We start from the raw sequence: 24574 nt of genomic DNA on the forward strand, positions 1-24574 counted from the left end.
ACCCCATATTCGACAGCTAAAGAGAACGTGAGCAGACTCACACTCGACAGCGGGAAAAAAGGCAGATCCCACATTCGACAGTAAAGGAAAGCTAAGGAAACCCAAATTCAACAGCAAAAGAAAAGCTAATGACACCCACATTCGACATCTGAGTGACATGAAAATAAACAAAGCCACATAGGACAGCTAAAGGACACAGGAGTCGACTCGGCGCCATCCGAGACACTGATCGGCCGCGACCAGACAGAACCTGTGTGTGTCGGTGTGTGGCAGGCTCCCCAACAAACAAACAAACAAACATCACAGCACAACACAACAAAACATAAGCATAAACACAAACACATACACAAACACAACGCATCCAATTATCCCCCCCTCCCCATACACACACAGCGCCGAGCAAGAGGACTGTCAACAGGTTAAAGTAAGCAACAGGTGGGTTGCCCTTGTTCACCATTAGTAAGTATAAACAACTTTTTAGGGTACTTATTTTACTTAACCAATGTTCTTCTGTACTCCCAGGTTTGTCGTTTGTCCGTAGTTTCTCATCCACATATTCCGTATCAAATTCCGTGACATTCTGCAAGATGACTAAGTGAATTCTACGGTACACTTATTATCCCCCGTTAGTTCATTGCAACACGAACATCTTTAAAATAAACTATCAAAACAACTTTCCCATGTTTAAGCAATTCGGGACAGTTCTTCATATATCAGCCCTCTATGTTTTTCTATTCCACATTAGGTATTACATTCAGGCCCAATCAGTTTTATTCTGGCGAGGGAAACCAGTAGCAACAACGGGATCAACTTTTCACTCTAATTACGTAGTTTTTCTTTCATTCCAGCTACTTCCACAGGCTTTTAGTCAGACTTTTTGACCCTAAGAGGTTAGATATGGCCCAGATTAATCCATTCATTCTTCCTAAACTGAATAAAATCGCCGGGTAGTAGAAGGAACACAATACCAAATATGTCACGGGATTGAAAAGTTTAAATATTAACAAAGCAATTATCTTTACCTACAGCTCACTCATTTTAAATTGATGATTTTCGTCCTTTTGTGGCCTATTCCCCGTAGCCCCGTGGCAGAATAAGATAATACCACGGCCCTATATCCCTTTTATTAACACTTCTTCGTAACTAGCACCATTTTCTAGTGTTAATCTCGTGTCATAATTGAGCAATGAAGATGGTGAGTGGCAGTTTTACGCCCGCTTAAGATGAACAGAGTATAGTGCTGTTGGCCTCGTTCTCTCAAAATGTGAATCGTAGCCAACCCCTTGATTCACATTAATGTCATACAGAGCTAAAATATCACGTAGCGATAATTCCAGCGTATACGAGTATCGGCTTCGGCTACTATGCTTGACCCTACCATGCAATCATCCAAGCGTCTGATAATCTTCTCATATTATGTGACTTCGTAAGCTTGCCCACTTAACCCCTTCAGTATTCATTAGTTTTCTTGCTACCTTCAGACGATTTCATTAAGCTTTAGGGAGGCTTCTCAAAATAGAGGGTTAGATATTATCATTCACCGATTCCTTCGCTACAAAAAGTCTCCCATACACTAAAACTATTGAAATAGTTTAGTGGTAGTAAGAAATAACAGACAATGATTAATTTTCATATACCCTTATAAAATGCGACTCCGTTAGACATCCCCTTTAAAAACGACAGAAAATGGAAGACAAGGGAGTGCCACATTGAATTTCAGTGCTCAAGTGGAACAGCGAGTGGAGTGTGTACGCTCTGAGAACTTTAACAGTATTATTAAGACCGAAAAGGCCAAGTGGAGGCACTTTTTTTTTTTCTTGTCAATTTCTGAATCAACTAACGAAAATGGACCGCTCCTGGTTTCTCCATATCGTATCTGGTTTCACTCTGTAATGTGGGATGCAGGCTAATAAAATAGATTTGTCCTTAGAATTCCCTACATGACCATCAGTAATTTAGAACTTAACTTGCATCTTCCCTCGTGTGCTAGTTTTAATAACACGTATCTGCTTGACTCGGGGCTTGATTGTGTTGGACTTGATTGTCTTGGAAGTTGATTGTCTTGGCAGTCGAGCGTCGTAGATTAGATTATCTTGGGAGCTGAGTCTTGGGAACTGAGTATCTTGAGAGAGGACTGTTTTGGAAGAGGAGTGTCTTCGTACATATTACCTTAGATACAGACTGTCTTGTGAGGAGTGTCGTAGGAGATTATTGTCTTAGGAGATGGAGTCTTGGAAGATGAGTGTCCTGAAAGTTGATTGTCTTGGGAGAGGACTATCTTGAAAGCTGACAGCCCTATTATCAAAACTGCGTGAGAGAAGGTGTAAGTGGGCCTCAAATTTTTGATGAGTTTAGCATGCATCCCGTATAACAGAGTGGAGTCGGCAGTGATATAAAAACAAGTCAGACATGTACTATTACCACATGCTTCAGAAATTCTCGGAAAAAAAACAGAAGAAAGAAAGAAAGGCTATGTGCACTCCTTCGCGCTATAAGTCTTGGGAGCTGAGTACGATGGGAACTGGGTATGTTGGAAGCTGTGTTGGGAGTTGAGTGATTTTCTTGGGCGACCAGTGCACTGGGAGAAAGAAGGTGAACGCAGAGAAATGAGGTGGGTGAGTGCGTGAGACAATAGCGTTCAGTCCACGGCGCCACTTATGTCCTACTTAAGTGGTGGTTAGATTCTGCTTCACTTTTGGTAACGGGCTCAAATCGGCTACACATCTTCTCCCATCTTTCCTTTAACGCTTACATATTTAACCAATCTATCTTTCAATCCCTCACCCAGTCGACTCACTCTGTATGTTGTTAGTAATACTACTGCGCAATGTTCTTCAGCTTAGACGCAACTCTTTTCGAAGTGGACGGGTTATATGAGGTCAACGTTAACCTCTTCACTGCCAGACACCATTCCAAAATTCAGTGAAATCATTTGAAAATTGCTGAAGTATACGGTACTGAATTGATACGTAAATGTTGTGACGAGGTTAACGCCCTTGAATCCGGTGCCGCAATATTTTTTTTACCTTATTCCTGCTACTTCCAGACAGTTTTACTCGAATTAGAAGACACTTTTTTTTTTTTTTGTTAATGACAATGAAAACTCTCCCCTTTCATATCGAAAAATCTCTGCTAGGCTGAATAAAACCGTCCAGCAGCAGCAAGAATAAAATAAATAATACGTCAACGGACTGAAGAGAATAACTCCTCAAATACGACGACTTCTTCCGTACTGTATTCTTGCATCTGCCATACGCTTTTATTCAGGATAGGGAAGGCCTCCCGTTGCGCAGGGATTAAATATCATCCATCCATCCACCTTTAGATCTTATCCTTCTCTGTCTGGGACGTTGGTGCCCAGCGTGCTGCAGTTTGGAATTTCGTCTGCTAATGTGGAAAAACAAATGAACGACGAACATGGACGGGGACAGACGGATGTCATTCCACACTAACGTGGAATTTTTCTCCACACTACTAGTTCACGTTATTTTTTATGAATATGGGGGATTTTGTCATGGTTGGGTGACATTACATATATCGATACTCAGATATTTCACAGTTAAACTAATGAATATGTAGCGTTTGTCTATAGTACTGTCGTTTAAAATAAGGAACAATACATCGTGGAACAGCCAACCAGCACCCACCCGGTGATTTCATTATTTCTTGCTGAAAAAATTACTTAATTTTTCACAAGACAAATGCCAGCCATTAGCAGGCCTCACTATGAAATAGTAATGAACTACCAAAATTATGTGAACCGAGTACTAGAAATCTTGGATGTGGATAAACTTACTCGTCCCTTGGTTGGTTATTTATTAGCATTTTTTTTTTTTTATGCGAGGAAGAAGGAACCAAAGGCCATGAGCCCGCAGTAACAGTTCCCTCAAAGAGAAAAACAAAATACAATAGAGAGCCAAATTCAAGATCCGATCATTTTGAGATGCCTGGACACACTACGTTTGAAAGACTGGAGATCATAGGCAGCAGGAAATACAGACAGAAGGAGACAGTTCCAGAGCTGACCTGTTGCATAAATGAAAGACTGAGAGTAACGGTTAACTCTTGCATTAGAGAGTTGGACAGAAAAGGGATGAGAGTTTGCTGCCAGACGGGTGCTACGCGCCCGTCGTAGAGGTGGAGGAATGCAAGCAGACAGTTCAGAGGAGCAGTGACCATTAAAGTAGCGATAGAAAAGAGATAAAGATGCAACAGTGCGGCGAAGAGACAGAGGTTGAAGGGAGTCAGTAAGAGGAGGAGAGTTAATGAGACGAAAAGCCTTTGGTGAATTATTAACTATCATAATTGTATAAAGTCCTTACACTTAAATCATAATAGGCCTGACATAATTACCAATCCCCTCACTCCCACTATTCACAGTACGACATATTTTATGGTAGTTGTACCAGCAACACATCCTCTGTCATCCTGGCCACTAAACGAGAACGTGTGGAAAAATGACGTCACAACCAGCGTGGAATTCACGGCAACTTTGCGGGCCAGGCCTAGGCAGATTAGTCCAGACATTTAAGGCGAAAGTGACCAGTTCCTTGACACTCGCCTTAGGAATGAGAAATATACTCCAACAGCCACTTGGATCTGAATATTTATAGGTCAACTCCCATTCCAGCACCTTGGCCAACTAGACTACCGGACGGCCATTAATTGCTTAGATGGTTACCACCCAACGTTGTTAAAACGTTTCGGGAAGTACAAGATATTATTTGCTTCTCACTCAGTATGGAGTCACTAAAAGACAGCACATCATTAAGTGAGTGGATGGTGTGTGGACACCATTACGTTTTATTTTATTCTCATCACCACCAACCGATTTTATTCAGCCAGAGGGCAACCCTGGTAATGATTTTTTTCTCTCACTCTTTCTCACCTACTTATCAAAAAAAGATATTGTATTTTCCGCACACTAGAAATTATTTAATCTTAACATTGACGCCATTATTTATATATATGGCGTTTCCTACTTAGGCATTACATTGCGCGCGCACACGCACGCACACACACACACACACACACACACACACACACACACACACACACACACACACACACGCACACGCGCACACACACACGCGCACACACACACGCGCACACACACACGCGCACACACACACGCGCACGCGCACACGCGCACGCGCACGCGCACGCGCACGCGCACGCGCACGCGCACGCGCACGCGCACGCGCACGCGCACGCGCACGCGCACACGCACGCGCACACGCACACGCACACGCACACACACACACACACACACACACACACACACACACACACACACACCAAAATCTACTACCCGTTTTCAGCATCTCGATCGCTAGGATAATATGATCACGTGTAAACCCTTCTTGATGATGATGATGACGATGGTGTGTAAACCCTTCTTGACAGTGATGATGACGATGGTGTGTAAACCCTTCATGATAGTGATGATGATGGTGGTGAAGCGATTCCTTGTAAGACCACAGTAATAACGAGGGTGATGAAGATGGTGATGAGGACAGCGTGGTTACGATACCGTGCTCAGTTAAACACCCCTTTTACGACACAGCACGAATATGCGTGACGAAGCTGGACAAAAACATGAGGAATATGGCATTTGAAACTGAGAAGGGAAAATTAGTGGGTCGTCAAGAGATAACACGAACTACTCAGTCTAATTCTCTCTCTCTCTCTGTTAACCGCACATGAAACTGCTCATACACTTTTTATTAATATGTAATGATAAAAGGGTTACAGGAAGAGTACCTTGAGATGGCCTGGCCATGTGGAGAAAATGAAGATTGAGAGACTGACTGGGAGAATGCATGAGCGAGGTGGTGTGAGTGAGAGGGAAGTAGAGACCGAAGATGAGGTGAAGGGATGGAGTGGAAAGGTATATGAATGAGAAAGGGGTGATCTGTAGGGAGAGCAGCCAAATGGAGGAGGACAGGGTGACATGGAGGTGATTTGTTTGTGGCCACCACTTCCGGAATTAAGGCTTTTGACTACAGGCAGGGAGACTGAACCAAAATAAATTAACTTCGCTATGAAAAAGACATGCATTTGTTCGACTTTTAAATACTTAACCTATCATATTTATAATTATTACACTTTCCGCAATAAAGGTCTAAAATTGAGGTAGATTTCCGAGATGCTTTGGTTCATTTTAAAGATCAAGACCAAATATCATTCTTAAAATACCAGGTAACTTCAAGCTTTTGTTTTCATTTGTCGTCGTTACTATTTATGTAATCCATTTTCATCGATGTTAGTGGAGGAAAGGAGGGGACACTGTGCACTCCAAGTTATATCTATATCTATATCACCCCATATCAGGTCCACTGCAGACCCGAAGAGGTGTCTGAAGGAAGAGCAATTCAGATGAAAGTTGACGTGCTGTATTGGTTATGTCTGTGTGTGTCGGAGTCAGTATGTAACATCGGTAGAACGAACAGGGTGTGATGATATGCTGGCGTATGAAGAGGACACAGCCAGTACCCACTTTAAATGTCCGCCATTGTGTGACTCATGCATTACGAAATGAATACGTGAACAAGTCATCGTAACTCTTCATTGCGTATTGTCTTTCGTTTTCTTTCTTTCTTTTTAACTTGACAGATCCCTAAGACCAGTAAACCCGGATGATGGCAGAGTGTAATGAGTCTGGAAGGTCGATTTGATTAGTAACCAAGGAGACAACTTACTGCCTCATAATTAAGTCTCATAGAATTTCAGGCAACTCTGATTTTACCCTGAAGCTGTGAGAATGGCCCAGTTCCTTCAAGTAATAACAAACTGACTATATAAAAACGTGTCTGTCTATGTTTTTCTATATCAAGTAAACTATTAATCTTATCCTCTGCTCATGTTCCATATTTATTATTTTCTTTTTAACGTCTGTCATAAATCGAATATAATGCTGAAATGACCAACTTTCCCTTCTCTTCAAAGCTCTTCAGTCTTCTGTAGGTTGCCACAATCTCTCTCTCTTTATTGTTTCTTTTCCTGTTGCTTTCTACCCTCCTTCCTTTAATACTGCCTAGTGCTTCTCTTTATACTACTGTCCTTCACCTGCTATCTCGCTATTCCTCCTACAGTCGATATTAGTTCTGACGCTCATATTTTTTTCTCCCTAAATTCCATTATTATTTTCATATTCTCTCCATCATTACTCACTCTCTATTCCCCTCCATTTCCCCTACCTTATTTGTACATAAATAAACAAAAGAGTATGAAGACAGAGGATAAATAAAGGATACATACAGTAAGGTGCCTGGCCGATAATTTCAGCTCTTACCTAACCTCTTCACTACTTTAATTATTTTTTTCATTTACTCTTCCTATCTCCAGACGATTTTTTTCACCTGAGGAGAGACCTTTAGAAGTGGAAGGGTTAGATATAGTTTTAATCAATCCCTTTACCAGCAGCAAAATAAAGTCGTCTGGTGTAGCAAGAATAAAATAAAAACGACGAAATCAAAGTAAAAGAGTTAAAGGATCAAGGGCATGACTACATTAGAGAAGCATGACAAGGGAGCAAAGACGAAGACTCCCGCTTCCTCCTTTCCCATACAGTTGTTCCTTTATTTCTCTCTCACACTCACGCCAATGGCCTCTTTTGCTGCACTTAAGACACTCTCTCTCTCTCTCTCTCTCTCTCTCTCTCTCTCTCACTAAAGGAGTAAAGTCACTGGGGGGTTTAGGAAGAAGGCAGGACAGGAACAAGACCCAGACGGTGAAACAGAGAACAGTGGCAGAAGACAGTGCTATGGTGTATTATTGGCTATCTAATTGCTACGGACTGGCGTTAATTTGAGAGTCCACCCCACCAACTCACTTGCTACCCTTCCTTGCCCTCTCGCCTTCTCCCTTCCCTTTATATCACCCTCCTTCCCTTCACGCCTAGACCCCGTGTGACTGAGAGGCTTTAAGCAGACCCATAAATAACGGAAGGCGGTTTTTAGTGTATGAAATTAACACCAAGGACACGATAAGTGGGGTGTATTCTCGTCTGCTTATGTTTTCGTGTAACTCCTCATCACCAGTTTATCTCTGTACATGGCACATTAATATTTTTCCTTGTATTATGCGTGCAAAGTATATCCTGCTAAAATAAACATGCACGGGAATAGCAAGATGTAGTCAACAAAATCCTGGTATATCGTTTAAGGCTGAGGTGGTAGAAAACCTCCTAAGGTGATTAAAATGCTGTTACATTACTCACTCCCTCAACCAGATGCTGTATACATTTATCGTCGAAAGCCACAGAATATCTTGCCCGATCGTGGAATTTCTAATCGCAGGTTACTATATGTAAAGCATGGCAACAGCAAAATGTTAGTTATGAAAGTTATATCGAGCATTTATTGACAGATTCCCCAGTCCTGGTGCAGTTCTCAGTTAATCCACTACTGAATTTTGTTACCAATCCCAGGCTACTATTGTGATCTAAAATTAAAGTAAAATTAAATAAAAGGACACGCTAAACAGGATGCTAGGTATCACTAGTGTATGGTGTGGTAGGGAAACTGTTGTATTGTCAAAAGAATATTATGGTGGTAGCTAGGTGGGGGCACTCGCTATCCACTCACTCGATGTAGTGCTGCTGTCAGGTGTCTGCCCTTTCCTCCATCCTTCTTTCCTTCCATCCTCTTCTGTCTTCCTTTCCTTCATTCTTTCCATGTCCTTCTGCTTACGGGTAACTTTACACTCCCTCTTCTGTCTTTCTTTCCTTCATTCTTTTCTCTTCCTTCTGCCTGTGGTGACTCTACACTGAGTGACAAGCCAAATGGTTTCCTGTACACCAGGAAAACATTTACTACGCTGGGTGGTAATCATATAACCAAAGTTTGGCGCCTGGTGGTTTAGTGGGTAATTATTGCGCTCCAATCGGATTAAGCCGGTGAAGGTTTATATCCAAGGGGTGGTTGGGGTTGATTGCTCACGTAATGCCACTCAGGGATGAGTGAGACTGGTCACTCATCTTAAATGTCAGGACCAACTGCCTAGGCCAGGGCTCCTACGCTCCTCATGGGGCAATGTAGGAGTGGATGATGGATGGATGGATGGTCGCTAAGCATGTGCAAGACAATAAATGGATGCCTCAGTGAATGGTCCACTACCAGTACCTGAATGAGACTAAGATCCCTGATGCTGCCATGGCTGTTTATACGGATGGGTTTACTGAATGAGGTAGAGTTAGAGAGATGAAACGGAGGCTGGTGATAGCTGGTGACAGGTTGAATAATTCTTATTTGATGTATGCGAATGATATTTTCCCTGCTAATAAACACGGAATCTCTGCAGACTGCTTCAGAGTTGTCCTAAATGTCTGTGAATGCCAAGATCTGAAAGGACATGTTGATACAAGATTAAAACAAAGGTCGATGCAAGAGACTGTTACTCACACCAAGATGTGTTGATGTAGGCCTACGGAGAATGCGTGGAACTGATAGTAGAGTTTAAGTACTCAGAACACTGATAGAAAAAGAGAGAAATTGTGTTGGCTATCGCAGTGTTTTGTTAGTTCATCAATAAACATTTGCTATAATCACGGCGCTAAACTTCCTCCTGGCCAAGCACTAAACTCAAGTGTACTCAAACGCCACTATTAGTCTTCAGCATAGAGCAGGTCTCATCATACCTAAATGTGAACTAAAGCACCGAAAACTTGGCGCTGATCGAACCAAAACATCACAACCTATAACACCAATGTTATCGTCATAACGAGACAAGTGACACATTACCAAGTGTCGCAGTTCCGCCTAACCATACAATGATTTTGATCACATTGAAGTATCGTTATCTACCGAAGCAACCCCTTGATACCTGGTCCAGTTACACAACACATATTAAGGCAACAACGTACACTTCACCAAATAGCCTCGCCCAGCTTAATCTACCATCTATCTTATCGTTACTGGCCTTAGTTAAACTAAATACAACACGATTTTTTTTTTTCTTCTTTTTTTTACTTCAGAAAACTGGCACTCTCTCACAGCCTGAATACTTGTTCATGGTTGCATGAAATTTGATGAGGATTAGTTATTACGCATAAATGAGTCTCCTTGGCTATTTTTGAAAGTAAGCCATCAGTATGACTACCCTTGGCTATCACTTGACCTGAAAGTAGTTAGACGAGTGAAAACACGCGCTGTAGTTACTCTAAATCTGGCACACATTCCTTGCCCGTCTCAAGGCTGAAATTCAGTTTGGTTTTAAACAGACAGCCCGCTCACCCTAGCATCGTTTATGATCACTTACATTAGCTAGCACAGGAGACTTTGTAGTACCCTTTCCTTAGGTATAGATTATGCATGTTAAACGATGACTTCCCCTTTTATGTTACTGTAGGCAGTTCTATTATCGACATGGTTTGCATCAGTGACAAGCAAGATGATAAAAAGATAGATTAGCAGACAAAGGCGATATGAAAGCTCCAAAACCAGCTAGAAATTGACCTTATAAGCTTCTTGTCTTCTCTAATTCCTTCACTACTGTAGATCTGTAATTAGCTGAATAAAATCGTCTAGCAGAATGGGATGAAGGGCTCCCTCCCACGTTGACCTAAATCATCCAGCAACAGCAAGAGTTCTGTTCGGAGCTTAATAAAATCGTCTGAAGGCAGCAAGATTAAACTACGAACCGTCCATATACAAGGCCGTAGATATGGCTGTGTCCTTCAACCGATTCAGTCCGATGACGCATTTCTCAGTTTATTCTTGCTACCACCAATCATTTTATTCAACATACCTCGTAGCATGAAGGTAAATGAAACCTCTAACTTTGTGTGTGTGTGTGTGTGTGTGTGTGTGTGTGTGTGTGTGTGTGTGTGTGTGTGTGTGTGTGTGTGTGTGTGTGTGTGTGTGTGTGTGTGTGTGTGTGTGTGTGTGTGTGTGTGTGTGTGTGTGTGTGTGTGTGTGTGTGTGTGTGTGTGTGTGTGTGTGTGTGTGTGTGTGTGTGTGTGTGTGTGTGTGTGTGTGTGTGTGTGTGTGTGTGTGTGTGTGTGTGTGTGTGTGTGTGTGTGTGTGTGTGTGTGTGTGTGTGTGTGTGTGTGTGTGTGTGTGTGTGTGTGTGTGTGTGTGTGTGTGTGTGTGTGTGTGTGTGTGTGTGTGTGTGTGTGTGTGTGTGTGTGTGTGTGTGTGTGTGTGTGTGTGTGTGTGTGTGTGTGTGTGTGTGTGTGTGTGTGTGTGTGTGTGTGTGTGTGTGTGTGTGTGTGTGTGTGTGTGTGTGTGTGTGTGTGTGTGTGTGTGTGTGTGTGTGTGTGTGTGTGTGTGTGTGTGTGTGTGTGTGTGTGTGTGTGTGTGTGTGTGTGTGTGTGTGTGTGTGTGTGTGTGTGTGTGTGTGTGTGTGTGTGTGTGTGTGTGTGTGTGTGTGTGTGTGTGTGTGTGTGTGTGTGTGTGTGTGTGTGTGTGTGTGTGTGTGTGTGTGTGTGTGTGTGTGTGTGTGTGTGTGTGTGTTATTGTCTCCCATTCAAAAATAATCCGGAAGTAGCAAGAACGAACTAAAAAAAAAAATACATCACCGGACCGAAGCAGTGACAGGCACAAAGGTGAATCGTGAAAAAAAAAAATAATAATAATGTTTATCGGGGATTTTACACTTAATAAACTAAGCACCTTCAGTCCAGTGTTTTTTTTTTTTTTTTCCTTTTCTCTCTCTCTCTCTCTCTCTCTCTCTCTCTCTCTCTCTCTCTCTCTCTCTCTCTCTCTCTCTCTGTCTCTCTTTCTGTGTCTCTGTCTCTCTCTCTTTTTTTGTTTTGTTTTTTTGTTTCCTGTTACAATTGGACGATTTTATTAAGCTATGGCGAGACTTTTCGAACTGGAGGGTTTAGACACAGTTTGTATCAGTCCTCTCAGTACAAGAAATCTGAGTATAATAATGAAAAGAAATACGCCATCGGACTGAAAGGACTGCACCAACTAGCCCTAAGTCTTATAGCACAAATTTAGCAACAACCGGCGAGGATACATTAAAATGGAAGTCTCGATACAGCAGCCTGCCGTGGGAATATGTTGAGGGAATATGTTTAAGCTTACCCTAAAACTACCTCTAATTCCAGAGGCGAAAATAACAAAATATAGACACCCAGCGAGGAAGACAATATGAAAAATAGACAAATCCAGAAATACCAGTCTGTTGAGATTATCTGGTAAGGCAATATATCTACGCCTACCTTGACACTAGTGGTCGTGTTCTAGGTGACTTTGGTGATTTCCTAAATAATTTTCCTTATTGATTTAGTCTGCACATTACGTTTACGCATCTCAATGCATGCTGTTGATGCAAACTAGGATGACAGTAAAACGATATACTGTAGCCTACATAAGAACATAAGAAGAGAGAATAACTGCCGTATGCCAGTTGGCCCGTGCCAGGGAACTCCTACATTGAGTGATTAAACTACTATAATAAGACAAGGATAGCAAACAAGGCTCTCCCCAACCAACCAAACCCTCCAGCCGAAACCGGCAGGAAACCGTAGGAAGAAACACCATGCAGGATAGAAAAAGCGGCGTGGACATCTGATAGGAAAAGAACAATGGTGAATGAGAAAAGAGACTACCGTAATTAAATAACGATACCGCACTCATCAGCATGCATGAGAATGTTAAAATGTAACAGGCAAAGTAAATCATTAAGAGAGAGAGAGAGAGAGAGAGAGAGAGAGAGAGAGAGAGAGAGAGAGAGAGAGAGAGAGAGAGAGAGAGAACTACGAAGCCTCCTGTGACTTCTAGAATACGTCCCTGTAACCCTAATTTCTGCAGACAAGCAATAATACTAACTTGCGACAGAGATATAAACAGCAAATTAATCATCCCAGTCTGCGGCGAGGGTCTGGTGTACGGAAACCTGTCTAAACCTACCCTGAAAGTCATCACATTTTCTATAAGGCAGACAATTGATAAAGAAAATAGAGCCATACACTGTCGCTGGGATGAGGCAGGGCAATGTAAACTAACCCTAAATTCTATTGAGATTAAGTAGCAGTTAATACCACTCAGGTGACTAAGCAAACAAGAACGATACACTGCGACAGAAATATATTTGGGGGAAATATGTTTAAGTCCACCAAAAGCCTAACTCTAATGTCTACGAAGATTAAAACTGAAATATATCCACCTGGAGACAGAAATTATATATAAAGAAAATTTTCGAAATATCAGTTTGTTATTAGGATGTGGTAGATAAATGAAGGTTTGTACGCCTACCCAAAAAGTAAACCTAATTTTTGCAAGGATAAACAAGGAATAAAACCATTTAGCACTGACAGATGAAATGAAAATATTAAGAAGCTGAAAATACTGGTCTTTATTTGGTAGTAGTAGCAATAATATTAGTAGCAGTAGCAGTACCAGTAGCAGTAGTAGTAGTAGTAGTAGTAGTAGAGTAGTAGTAATTATTATTATTATTATTATTATTATTATTATTATTATTATTATTGTTTATTATTGTTGTTACTACCACTACTACTACTACTACTACCACCACCACCACTAGTACTACTACTACTACTACTACTACTATCATTATTTTTTTCTCTGCGGCGGAACGAAGGATGAGACTAACCCTACCCAGCCCTCCGTGAAGATAACCCGACAATACAACCACCCAGCTCACCACCACCCTCCACAGCCTCCCTATTCATCCCTCTATTAATCCACACCACAGCCACCCCGTCACACCAGGCCCAGCGTCACACTTTCCCCTAAGGATCTGCCCCCCCTGACACACACACACACACACACACACACACACACACACACACACACACACACACACACACACACACACACAGTACCTTCCAATTGCTTGACGAAAAGATAGCGGAAAATATCAATCCATCTGAAACAAGCAATCGTAGAAACATACAGGGTTTTCTTTGTAATTCGCCAGTTGTAATTTTTCTTCAGACGGAATTGGGAAGATGGTTGTTTCCTTGACTACGTAACACCTCTTCCTCAACGATTTATCATGCCTACTACAACTATATGTCCTCTTATTATGTCACTGATGCAAACGTTGTCCATAATTAAATAGATAAACACCGAGGACAACAGTGAGGAGTAAAAGGCAAAATAAATCGCTAAGGAAAAAGTGCTACGAAATGTCAACGATAATGACTTTATGGGAACGTCTGAAGGTCGACCTCATTGACCTTGCCTACCCTTCAAGGAGTAGCCATCCTAGACATCAACATTCTAGGTCGCCCTGTAAGTGACATTGAGGGCATCGTGGCATCATTTTCCAGGCGATTTATCTAGCCTATTGCACCTTAACCTTCACTTGTAAGCTGTTTATATAGCTTTAATATCAATATGGCTTTACGGAATAACATACCGGGGGATACTGGGGTGTAACAGGCAGGATAAATTGCTTGCGAAGATGTGTAACGAATCAACTCACCCACTTAAAATATGACCTAATTTGTCTCCTCTAATCCAGTGACGTATTTTAGAGCTAATTTCTGCTACTTCCAGACGATTTTATACGGCTTAGGAAAGACTTCAAACCTGACGACTTAAATATATTCCGCCTTAACGCCTTCCTTACCAGGTGCTCCCCTATCCATAAAAAAGAAAAAATCGACTGTTAGTGGTAAGAATATGGAGAAAACATCGGACGCAGGGGTAGTAACATTTTGGCCCTCGTATCTGAGAACAAAAAGTCTTTCAGGCCAATTATAATATTCCTGTTTCATCTTTTTTGCCACAGGATCATGGGGCATCTTCGACGTTCCGGTTTAACACTACTTTCATCATTTTTCGATTAATTCTGAAGTCTCAACACACTTTATAACTAATTCATTTCATAATTGCATCGCTGCCTGGATATTTATTATAATCAAATGAAATCTTTATACAACATGTACATAAGCAGAGGGATACCGCATTTCGTTTGCAAATAGTCTCTCATAATATTCACATGAATCAAAATTATTTCTCCTTTACTGAAAATACCGTACCGGTACTTACAAAAAATATTATAACTATTTAAACATATATTTCTTGTGACATAAGTACGATTACCGATAACATTTCCATTTCATATTTCTGAGCAATATAGTGAACCAGTACTATTCTGACCTCCCTCCAGTATATTTACTGTGTGTGTGTGTGTGTGTGTGTGTGTGTGTGTGTGTGTGTGTGTGTGTGTGTGTGTGTGTGTGTGTGCATTATATATATATATATATATATATATATATATAAACTCAAACTAATATCTGTCCCACGTTTATTTAAAAAAAAAAAAAAAGTAGAAATATTTAGCAAGACTTTATCTCGAAAACTGAGTTCCAGTGCAGAAGTGAGGGACTCAAACCTAATTCTGAAACTTATCCATCAAACTTCAACTTACTTTACACATTCCAGGTTAAACACCAAATTCTCAAAATTTCGAAACTTTACAAGCTATATTAAACACCAAAGTCTCAACTCGGAAGTTTACCTAACCGATAAAATCACGACAAAGAACAAATCTCTTAACTAATGCTACAACCACCACATACTTGAGGCGCTAATTCACTTTCACTTTAGATAACCTACTTTATATTTTATATATATATATATATATATATATATATATATATATATATATATATATATATATATATATATATATATATATATATAATAAGCGGAAGGGTGCCGTTGTAAGTCTTCTATTTTTTTTATCCCAATAATATTCGCGATTTCATGAAATATTATCGTTAACTGATAATTGTAAATAGATATTCTTGAGTACGATAAACATCATGTAGCGAATATCTAAGCCGTATTGACGAACCACAACCCGTGTGCCTTCCCACTAAGGAAACCGTGTGCTTTCCCGCTCAAGATTCCCCTGATTTCTCCAGTTCTGAAGACGAGCTGGGACAAACATTCTGGAAGTCATCGAGGAGGTGAGATGAAGGGTTGTTCCCAAAAGCAAGGAACACAGAAGAATGGTCTTCGGGGAAAAACGACTGTAAACAAACCCTGAGCACTTGCACATGAAATTCGTTGTCTTTATTTTCATTATGCCAAAACATATTTAACAGACATGGTGATGATACAACTATTTCATGCTTATCCCTCTGTTACTACAATGGTTACCATTTTTAAACGCAATGAAAAATATACTTGTAAGTAAAGTTGTTTTATCGTTAACAAGAGTAGAATCTAAGCCATTTATAGTTTCTGGATGTCGCTAGAGAGACCCACCTCTCCGAACAGTTCCAACCGTGACGTGGGCAGTGACCCCCTCCCCCCCAACACACACACACAATTTCACCCGAAAGTTCTGGCTCGCACTGTGACGCGACGACTGATACAACTCAGTCCTGGTACAACAACATACTAGTAAGCTGGTGAGTGATGCCTGGCACTGAATCGGCTGACCTAAGATAATCGATCGCGCAGAAATTCATCATGTCAGTGACAGGGGAGTTTCTTGGCCTGGCCCCTGGCAGGGTCCGTCCATAACATGAGCAAGATAAGCACGCATTGCACTCACATGCTTGGCATCTTGCAACGCAAGCAAAATGTGGAATGAATAGGGAATGAGGTATTTACTTGGACGTTTTATGAGAGCGAACTAGGTAAGAGAAGGGGAGGTGAAACAGAACGAGATGGAAACGAGATCTTTTCGTTGACACCACAACTCACAGAATGGGGCGTCAGATAATAGATAAGTCGCAGAAGATACACAATATAACAGCCTTGATATACACAAACAGATGGATAGACAGATAGATAGATAGATATGCAGCATATTTACACATACGGATCTTTATATATATATATATATAGAGAGAGAGAGAGAGAGAGAGAGAGAGAGAGAGAGAGCCTGTGTGGTGTAGTGGTAGAGTTTGCGTTTCGTGTCCCGCCAGGGAAATAAACTTTGGGAGTGTTCATCTGGCCACGTACTGCATTGGCGGACACAAGGGATGCTGTGGTTGAACCAGTGTCGCTTATTATGAGTATGCTTGCACCCAGTCGGCTTGCGCGGGCCGATTACACTTGGTTCACAGACTACACACACATCCAAAGCCACTACAATTACACTTACAAGCACTTCTCACCCTACATACAATCTCTACTAAACAGCCTAAGCCACTTGGTAGAGATACATTGGCTGTATTGTCCCGACTTTGGTCAGGATAGGCCGGTCCTGCAGTGGATACTCAAACGGCTGATATATATATATATATATATATATATATATATATATATATATATATATATATATATATATATATATATATATGTGTGTGTGTGTGTGTGTGAAGTATACACCTGTATACATATCCATGCATTATTCTAAGCACTAGACTATCACCACAAATATGCTCCCAGCACTAGGCTATGGAGGTGACTATCCTCTCACATTCAGGTCACTAATCCTTTCCCTCAGAAACTGGGTCACCAGAATGAAATAAAGAACCAATACCAGGTTAGGGGAACATATAAGAGAACGGCTGGGGAAGGTCTTGGAGGAGAGGATGTGTAGTTTGTTCAGAAGAGTGGTATTTATTCCAAAACCCAAATGTGACAACTTAAGATAGCTCATAGAAATATACATAGAACCTGACAGCTTCAGGAAACCTTTGAAAGATACAAGAATATATTACGATACAGAGAAATCACCTCCTAGTTTCACACTGTCGTAGTAACACTCACCCAGCTTATGTAGGGACGGACGTGGGAGGCAGAGACTGGCTTCAGACGAGAATCACTGTGATGATGATGATAATGATGCCTTTTGGATGATAAGACGCACTCTGGGGAAGAATAAAACAGAAGTGGATGAGAAATAAGGAAAGTATTATACTTTGAAAAACTATTATATATATATATATATATATATATATATATATATATATAATACACGACTGCCCCTTTCTCGACAAAACAGAACATAAAATATAATCAACATCATTAACAAACTGGGCTATGCAGCGGCTGCACATGATCAACACCTCAACCTGAGATGCACAAACACTGGTCCACCATGTTCACTAAACAAGCTGTTGTGTATGCCTGACACTCATGCATCATCTGTCAACGTCATTGCTCCTAGACCAGAGCAGGGCGGTGTGTTGTGTTTTTGTGTCAGGTGTGTATACTCGTATTGTTGAGAATGACTGTAAGGGCAGCATATACAGTATATTACGTTTTTAGCTTTTCGTGGTCGGTTTTACATATGTGCGATAGCTCATGTTTTTCAAATTAACTGTGGAATGCTAAAATAATTAAACTGTTCCTCTCTAGATTTCCCCCTCTTTTTATGTACACGTTGTCCTTTCTGTTACACAATCCAGTCAGATACTTTTCTGTTTAGAACAGAAATTTTACCAGTTTTTGTAATCTAAGCACATTACTCATTCACCTCATACTCTGATGGTATTTCCTGCAACCAATCATTTCTTCGTGGCAGTGTCGTACCTATCCTGGCCTCAGAGGCGATGAAGGCTGGGTAAATGCCGATTCACTAGCATGTCAATTTATCTTGGTAAGCGGTCTGCAAGTGTCACTCCCCGCCGTCCTCCTCTGGCCACCCTTACCACTCTCTCACCCTACCCCCACTTCTGGATAAAACCTGTATCTCTTTTGTTCCTGTTCACCCAGCAGCATAAATGGGGACCTGGATGTAAATTAGACTGTTGCGTGCGTTATACTTTAGGAAGACTGTAACCTTGCAAAAACTAACTGCTGGCCTAAATGACCTGCGCAACAGAAAGTAATTAATTCTACGCCTTCTTCCACACAAAAGTTGCGCTATTTGTTGATAAAAATGGTCGGTTTGTTTTCATCTGAGGGAGATGGGCCACTGTCACAACCTGGATACTAAGCCTTGGTTGTATGAAATTTGATAAACCCTAGTTATGACGTAAGAATGAGTCCTCCATTGTCAATAGTTAGGCCAACCCTTCAATCGAGACACTAGGATGTGTCTTTTCTCTCAGGATAGACATAAAAATTAACACGAAACAATTTAATACTACAGTTACTGAACCATATTTTACAGGCACGAACTGAATTATGGGAACGACAACTTAGGGACCAATGATTAATACCCTGAAATAACGCACGACACCAGGAATCGTATTTATCAAGGATATTAACAAATTTCCAGGGTAAACACTTGTCAGTAGAAATTTACGGCTTTCATAAACAGTTTTGATGATAGTATTTCTAAACCTTTAATATTCACTCTGGTGTTGCGAAGTGAATGGAAGCTGTACGTGTGAAGACAAAAAGTAAGCTAAGAATAGTTTACACAGCTCTAATAAGAAATTTAGGTACCGCTGCCAACGAAATGGATATTGTGTATTCACCGGTGTCTCTGTGTACAAGATATCTCAAAAAGCTGTTCATTAATTTCAACGATATTTGGTGGATAGGTGTGCAGTGGGTCAAGGAAGGCTTATCAGATTTTGAGGTTGATCCTGATCCGTATGCAGGAAATCATAAATCTTATTGGCGCTGGCGGATGTCTGTGCTCCCTGAAACTGTATAATAGAATAAACTAAGACCGTAGACTATGTGAGACCGTAAATGTATTCGTCTGCGAAGAAAGAGGAACTACGACAAAAAATCATGTATTTTATAGGCATTGGTTCAGGTATAAGCTCTCAGAATGCTTTCTAGTTTTGCTGTGAAGTATTCGGTAGCTTTCTGGTAAGTAATGATAAGAGAATAGACCAGCAGTCTTTTGCTCAGTCTAATAGCTACTCAACTTGACTGTCAGGTCTATGATAGCTATATGACTGACGACAAAATATACACATCCAAAGTTATCCATAGCTGTAGTCCAAGATAGCTTGTAAACACGGATCCTGACCTCTTAATTAAATCCGGCTTGCGGTTTAAGTGTGAATGAACCCTGGGGTGTGGATACTTGAACTTAAGGAGAAAAAAAAAGAAAACGAGGAATGAATCAAGACATTAAGTTACGGGGTCTGAAACACAACCTTGATGGCCAACACCTCGACACCACCCTGTGAAAATAAATACTGTGTGAAGTAGATAACCCCGGGGTCGCGGCCAACGTCAAGAGGGGGCTGAGGGGGAAGCCGGAGGGACAGCGGGCGAGTTGATGGCTGAGTGCGTGTGTGAGTGGACGATAAACACCAGCGTACACATGGGAGCCCGGCTGTGTCATTAGAGTACACTGTGCTCTTAACCTAGGATTCTAAGTGGCTTTGGAGGTTTCGTAACACATCTTCCTTAAACTCTGATTCTGCACATTGTACCGCTGTATCCTTTCATGTGTAATTACTGATACAATCTATGTCGATATCAAAACAAACACAATTATACATATGCATACATACATACATACATACATACATACATACATACATACACATTACATATCTCTATCTATCTATTTGTGTGTGTGTGTGTGTGTGTGTGTGTGTGTGTGTGTGTGTGTGTGTGTGTGTGTGTGTGTGTGTGTGTGTGTGTGTGTGTGTGTGTGTGAGAACAGGTGGTTGTGACTGTGGTTGTGGTCGTGGGTGTGGGTGGGTGGGTGAATGTGTGTGTGTGTGTGTGTGTGTGTGTGTGTGTGTGTGTGTGTGTGTGTGTGTGTGTGTGTGTGTGTGTGTGTGTGTGTGTGTGTGTGTGTGTGTGTGTGTGTGTGTGTGTGTGTGTGTGTGTGTGTGTGTGTGTGTGCGTGCGTGCGTGCGTGTGTCTGCGTGCGTGTGCGTGTGTGTGTGTGTGTGTGTGTGTGTGTGTGTGTGAGAGAGAGAGAGAGAGAGAGAGAGAGTGTTACTGGTATATAAAAGGAATGCAGAGAACGGTAAGGTTCTGTGTCTATTGTAAATCGGAATGGAGAAGGTGTTACAAACCCTGCTATGCCACCTAAAAACCAGCATTAAATTTATCCTCTCCAGCCTCGCCTTGCTGTGCTTTTCTCATGACATCATAGCGGTGTAACTGAGACAAATTACCTGGGTGAATTCTGCATAATCTTAACCACAGACACGGAAGAACACTCCGAGAAAGCAACTTTTACCCCCTCACAGCCGGTCTAAGGGTCAAACCTTTGGCCTTGCCTTGTGACCATGATGCTCCAGCGATTACTCTCAAAATGGCTCACCTTTACCTTACACTCACATATTCCACCAAGTTTGGCTTTAATAGGATTAACACTGTTTGAGGTGACCTTGCCCAGTGACCTTGACTTTTCACCTATTCTTCTCATGATCAGTCACCTCATTATTGGCTGATCTTTAGCCCTTCCACTTAATTTGGTTTAAATTGGATAAAAACTTTGCATTATATATACTTTTCACACACACACACACACACACACACACACACACACACACACACACACACACACACACACACACACACACACACACACACACACACACACACACACACACACACACACACACACACACACACACACACACACACACACACACACACACACACACACACACACACACACACACACACACACACACACACACGCAGGCGCGCGCGCGCGTTCATTGCCCTCCCATGCTGCCGCGAGGGGGTCATACCACAGCAAAATTATACCGGTAGATCTATTATCATCATGCAATATCATATCATCAAGTACTTATAGAAACTAATGAAGGAATATGGCCTCTTCATTATCATGGAAAAATTAACACAGCCAAGCAACGAACTGCAACACCCTGCACTAGTCATTTAGGACACGAACGTAAACAACCACCACCACCATAAACTCATTGTTATAACTACCACCATCTGCACATCCTCACTCCCTCCACAGCACCATCATACAAGCGAGTGGTCCATCCCAGGGGTAGCCAACTTCATCACAGCTGGTTAAGTCGAGGACGATAAACACCAAGACTGATTTAATTATGGTACAAACTGGGGCACTAGAATCACATGGGAGGTGTTGTGGGGACGTAACCTTAAATATCTGTTTAGTCTCTTCACTCCAATGACAGATATTTTTATTTTATTCTTGCTTCCATCGGACGATTTTATTCAGTTTAAGACAGGCGTCTCGAACTGGAGGGGTTAGACACAGCGTTCATCAGCATCTTAACCAACAGAGGTCCTTCGTAGGATTAATTAAGCGTTTGAATGTAAAAAGAAAAAAAATTCCGAAGCAGAGTTGAAAATAATATCAAGTCTTCACGTAAAAGTCGATGGCTTGTAAATACATTACAAATTTGGGGGGGTTCGAAAATCTTTACCTCATAATAATTAGGTCTATATATATTCTGTGCAGTTTAGGGGTGACATCTGTTTCTTTGCCACTTATCATTATTATACCTTGATATTCTCTTTTATGTTATTCAGATATTCCTAGTATCGTCATAGTCAGTCTCAGTAAAGTGGAAAAAAAAAAAAAAAGTATAGTTAAGTAGGAAAAATAGCTAAGAAAAATGTGTTGCGAAATCTCCTATGCCACCGAGTCACTAATCCGTTTAGGGGCACATTAGGACGTGGGACAGGAGTAATTTCATCGAACCCTTTACACACCTATTTCACTAACGTACTCCCTTAGCTAAAGAGACAGACCTTCACTGGTTTGTATCCCTGTTGACTGGCCAGCTTCCGTAACATTCTTTCTGACGATTTATTTTGCTTGCGTTGTGACCGATGCAAACTATGATCATACTAGCAAGACACAACTAGAATAAAAGAAAATGTTTAGGTGTAATACTGGAATAAGTTGCTAAAGAAGCAGTGCTACGAAGTGTCCAGTGCCATTAATTCTAATTGGGTTGTCCCCAAACGTGGCTGTAAGCTTCTTAGCACCTCCTCCTCAGCAATTTATTTTGGATGTTACACGTTCTCATGCTTTTGTATATCGATTACAATGTTTTAATATCAATACATTGGCGTCAGTAACACAAGAGAATAATGTGGTGTAACGTGCAGAATAAATCGCCAAGCAAGAGACGTTCAGAAATCTCCATAGCAACTGAGATGATGGCCAAAGCAGTACATGTTACGATTGGGGCAGTGAGGTGGCAGATGGGTTTCTGTAAGGCAGTGACGTGACAGCAGGAAGGGCACTACTCATCACTCACGGCCCTATCACGCCCCAGGGAGCTGTGATGATGAGTGCAAGGAAAGGAGCCGAGAGGGAGATGAAGGGATGGGTAGCTGTTTGATGGCTGACGGGATGAAGGAAAGAAGGTTATGTGAGAATGAGGGCTACAAGGAAAGCTACTCAGATACTCTTCATACCACCGTAAGTGTCTGTACAGCCTTCAGCCAACCCTCGGATGTAAACGCTTATGAGCTGCGGTACATTCAGCTGGAGCACATTTAACCAGTTAGACCACAAGGCGTCCACCTGGTTTCCTAGACTAGCTACAAGAAACAGTTTGGCTTGTCACTAAATAAGGAATGAAAGGAAAGAAGCCTTGGCGAGGAAAAAGAGGAGAGGACGATGGGCGAGGGATGAAGAAAGGAGAAGATGAATGAAGAACAGAGGGGGAAGAGGCTGAACGGGGTCTATAAGAAGGAAAGTCTGTGCTGAGATTAGGAGGAGGAAAAATAGGTGAAGACGGAAAGGTGGGATAATATGTATGTGGTGATTGTAAGAAAATGGAAGGCGGAAAAGATGAGGGCTTTATAGCGAGGATGAACTGGGAGAGGACTTGAGGAATGGTAAGATGGACGGAAAGCAAAAGATGAAAAGGGATGAAAGCAGAAATGAAAGTATTCTAGATGGCGTAGAAGACTTCATAGCACCTGAGCAATTTACTATACGCATTACATCTTGGTATTCCCTTTTATGCAGTTGCTTTATTTATTCACTGATAGAGTCTGCTGCAGTGAGTTAAAAGTATCAAAAGTATGTAAAAAAAAAAAAAAACTTAGAGAGGTGCTACATGCTTCAGTCTTCTATGCCACCAATATTACAGATTAAAGGAAGATACAGTGGGTGAAGACTGAAAAGGGGAGTAAGGTGGAGATTGCAAAAAGGTAGTGATGAGTGAGCATTGCAAGGAAGGAGCACAGATGGGAGCCATGAATAGCTTTTAGGAGATGGGAATAGATTTTAGGAGCTGGGAATTGGTTTCAGGAGTTGGAAATAGAGTTTAGGAGTTGGGAACAAACTCTAGAGGAAGCTGAATGTAATTTTGAAGGAGGGGAAGTGCGTGTTCAAAGGAAGGAAATCGGGTGGACGGTGAAGTGGCGAGTAATAGATGAGTGTAGGATAGAGATGATTTGTGGGAGGACTGGTGGAAACGAAATAATGTGAAAGATCTGCAAGAGAATAATGAAGGAACGAAAGGCTTGGCAGAGTTCTAAGAATGGGCATGCGAGTAGGAAACTGAATGGACTAGCGCCTGGATGAGATTTAAAACTTGGAGAGTTTGTTCCTCACTTAAAGACACCTCATCAGCAAAGGGAGACCTACAACATTCTAATGGCTGGTAAAGGAGAGACTTTGTAAAGGCTGAAGAAAAGAAACGCAAATGGATGTTTCGAAAGAGCGAATACCGGGAGATGAACGAGGGAGAATTGAAGTGTGATTTATGAGGAGGAGAATATATTGTGGTATATAGGAGGGAAAAGAAAAAAGAAGACTGGAAAAGAAAAAGTACTGGCGGTAGGTG

At 41.4% G+C, this 24574-nt stretch overlaps 1 protein-coding gene across 1 annotated transcript in view; it reads left to right on the top strand.

Moving 5' to 3' along the window:
• The first annotated feature begins 393 nt into the window (after positions 1-393).
• Positions 394-24574, top strand: part of LOC145412397 (uncharacterized) — a 234361-nt gene continuing 210180 nt past the window's right edge. Inside the window, exon 1 of the mRNA XM_080282284.1 lies at positions 394-435. The gene's annotated coding sequence lies outside the window, so the exon portion shown is untranslated. The remainder of the gene's footprint in view (positions 436-24574) is intronic.

Source organism: Coenobita brevimanus, chromosome 93 (assembly GCF_032717465.1).
Source record: "Coenobita brevimanus isolate Jiangsu-jjx chromosome 93, ASM3271746v2, whole genome shotgun sequence".
In the NCBI taxonomy this organism is placed as follows: Eukaryota; Metazoa; Arthropoda; class Malacostraca; order Decapoda; family Coenobitidae; genus Coenobita; species Coenobita brevimanus.